Below are 3,585 nucleotides of genomic sequence, written 5' to 3'. Positions count from 1 at the left end.
ACATCGCACAGTTAGTAGTTGAAGGGTCAGGACTAGTTGTTTATATAATCTTGCCCAGAGACCTTGCTATTAACTCTCAACATTAAACTCTCTCCAGAAAGAATGTCTTAAGGTGCCTAGAATATTATATATGCTCAATAAATGATAGCTATTTATTTCCAAGCTTTGGCTGTGATCCCAAGCATGTTTCTCTGAGTAATCAGTAAACTTTCTAAGCCTTAATTTCCATGTTAATGTAATAAAAAAAAAATCTCATTGTTTCCTCCTAAATCACAAATTCTATAATGATGCTAGTGTATCGTGCTTCTGTAATTATATGCAAAGGAGTAATTTAAAATTTTTTCAAGAACTTAATTGATGTCAATTCTCCAACTCTGTGTCAAAATAATATATAAACATTTTCGTCAGAAAGACTTGTAAATCAAAATAATTATATTAGGATTACTTTATAACTTATACTTCCTTAAGGCAATTGCCTTAAGACAAGTATTTAGTATACATAGTATTTATCTCCTCATAAGTAACCGAATATACACACTTTATATATATTATATATAAAAATAGGTAATAGATACTATATTATGTATCGTTTTTATATACAGTATACACTATATCATATTACCATATCATTGTGTTGTAAAGAACTCATGGCACATTTTTGCATAGAAAGAAAAGTAATGACTTTCCCAGTGACCTAATATATCATACATGCTATATTATATACAGTATATTATATATGCTATATTACATATTGTGCATATCATGACACACACACACATATAGGCATATATCTATGAAAACTTGAAAACATGAAAGTTAATTTTTTCCCATGAGAGAGGAAGACAGGGAGAGAAAGAGAGGAAGAGACATTCCTGACAGGCTCCTCATGCCGCAGTCTGCCCCTGTCCCAGCCATCCAGACTCACAGGCACATGGGTGTGTACCTGGTGTGCACATGAAGATCTCGGGATATGAACCAAGAACCTTCTCACATGCTTCAGCACTGCAGAGTCCTGCATTACTGCCGCACCACGGCAGCTGGACTCATTTTTTAAGATAATTACTTCAGGCGAACAATTCTAGGCTATCGTGTCTTCCCATACAGATAACCTTGAGATACTTTGTCTCTGAAAGAATACATGTTGATAAATCAAATGAAATTCATCAGCTGGAACATTGTTCCCAAATTCAGTCAAAGTAGTTCGGTGGTATTTTTACTACCAAAGGTGTCCCAACCCAATTACAATGAAACTTTACAAGTGTTAATGGAATTTACTGTCAGATGCTACAGAAACTGAAGGAAAAGTAAGTAAATAAATAAATAATGGACCAAAGCATGGTCTCTGGAGTTTCACATCTTCAGACTCATCTATTCACACACATATATGTTTCATATAAAAAGCATATTAGGATAAAATGTGTGTGTGTGTGTGTGTGTGTGTGTGTGTGTGTGTGGTGTGTGGGCACATGCACATTTGGAAGTATTTTTTTTTTTTAAGTGGATTTTGCCTTAGGACACATGCACTTGCTGGGGAGAGAGAGAGACAGACAGACATGGGGAGAGGAAAAGTGAGAAGTCACCCTCCACGTGTCTGGCCATGCCACAATCCCTTCTTCTCCATTCTCCTCCTGGGATCTTGGGCATGCACACACATGTGCCTGGTGTGTTTCAAGCCACCAGGACTAGGACTCAAATTGTGGTTAGCCATACGGGAGTAAAGCAACATAACCACTATACCCTTTGCTGACCCTGGAGGTGTTGAAGAAAAAAAAGAAAACCAGAGATTATATATTGCTGACAGATCCACATCACTGAAGATGAAATTGAGAACAATGCTATATTACACAGGATTTTCACTGACAGCACCCACAGGGGAGGAGAGTCATGCCCAGTAAACTAGAATAATAGCATTACTTTTAGAAAGTTTTAGAACATTTTAAAATTAGTATTTTTTTAAAGGTTCTTTTGACTCTGCTAAAACATAGAATAATAGCATTACTTTTAGAAAGTTTTAAAACATTTTAAAATTAGTATTTTTTAAAGGTTCTTTTCACTCTGCTAAAACTTAGGATCATGCTTAAAAGATTAAAGAGGAAGAAAATAAAACAGCAAGAAAGAGCTCTCCTTTGATCAAAGACTTCTGATCAAACTTTTGAGAAACAGTTTTGAGTCAAACCAAAGTCAAGGCTCTGGTACAATTACAAGTTCTAAATACAGATCAGTGAAGGAAAACGCATGACTGGTTGGGACCCATTTGCATGTAGTTTTGACTCTATAGATTACAATGTCAATATAATCACCTCTGAGTTTTTAGTGTACAGAATGTAGAAAAACCTTAGAAAACTGAAAAGGCTTTTATCTTGAAAAGGTGATTTTATAATATTAAGAATATTGTAAAGTTTTGGTTTTTGTTTGTTTGTTTGAGAGAGTTTGGCTATAGGTTGTGTGTGCTCCCTGGAGAGACAGAAAGTGAGAAATCACTCCCCAGGGGGGGTGGCCATGCAACAATCCTTTCTCCACCATCCTTCCCTCAGGATCTTGGGCACACACGTACATGGGCCCAACACGAGTCAAGCCTTTGGTCCAGGACTTGAACTGTAGTGGACATTGTAGAAGTCTAGCACCTTAACCACTACACCGCCTGCTGGCCCCAAGAATTAAGTAAAGTTTTCTGAACTTGCATTTTAAAGTTGCAATTGTGTTACAAGCCTCCTTTCTATTGAAAGAATGAACGTACTTATTAGTAATTCCATTTTCAATGTTTATTTTAGTAATTCCAGGTTTGTTTGTTTGTTTATTTATTTATTTATTTATTTATTTCTCTTCTTTAAAAAAAAAATGCTTGAGGACACATGTATGCTTGAGAGGGATAGAAAGAAAGCGCACCCCAGCAGGGCCTGTTCACACTGCAATAACTTTTCTTTCAGTTCTCTATCCCATCTGAATCCTGGGCATATGTTTATGAATCTGGCATGAGTTTTAAGCCACTGGGGCCAGGATTTCAACCACAGTCAGTCAAGTGGGATCTAACTTCCCCAGCACAGAGCTTATCCACTGGTACTATGGGGCCAGCTATTCCCATTCAAAATCTGCTCTTCCTGGTATTTTGAAATATATACTGAATTGTCACCAATGTTCATTATTGTACTGTGCTAGAGAATTCTGTAACCCACGGTGATACAACAGGAAGCTTGGTGTCTAAATATAATATCCATGCAGAGAAAAGAGGTTCAAGTGACTGTCAGCATCAGATGCAGCTAAGGAAATACTATGGTAAGGGACATCCCCAGAAAGTGACTAGATATAAAATGTCATGCTGTGATAATGTCCCATTGATTAGGAAACAGACCCATTCTCCCAACTTGTTCCGTTTCTGATTAACCTTGATCAGTAACCCATAACCTTCAGGCAGGACACAGAGAAAGCCAGTGCTCAAGACTGTTAAAGTTTTTACAGCAATCTGTCTTCTCTAACAGAGAACAAAGGAAAATGGGGCTATTGCAGAAATAGAATTCATAGGAATATCAGTTGCAGTCTCCCTAAGGACACACTGGGAGAAAATTGCAAGATATTATTTCAGTGAGG

The sequence above is a fragment of the Tupaia chinensis genome, unplaced genomic scaffold (assembly GCF_000334495.1).
Source record: "Tupaia chinensis unplaced genomic scaffold, TupChi_1.0 Scaffold148271_1, whole genome shotgun sequence".
Taxonomy (NCBI): domain Eukaryota; kingdom Metazoa; phylum Chordata; class Mammalia; order Scandentia; family Tupaiidae; genus Tupaia; species Tupaia belangeri.
The sequence above is the reverse complement of the archived record's forward strand: the minus strand, read 5'-3'. Positions refer to the sequence as shown.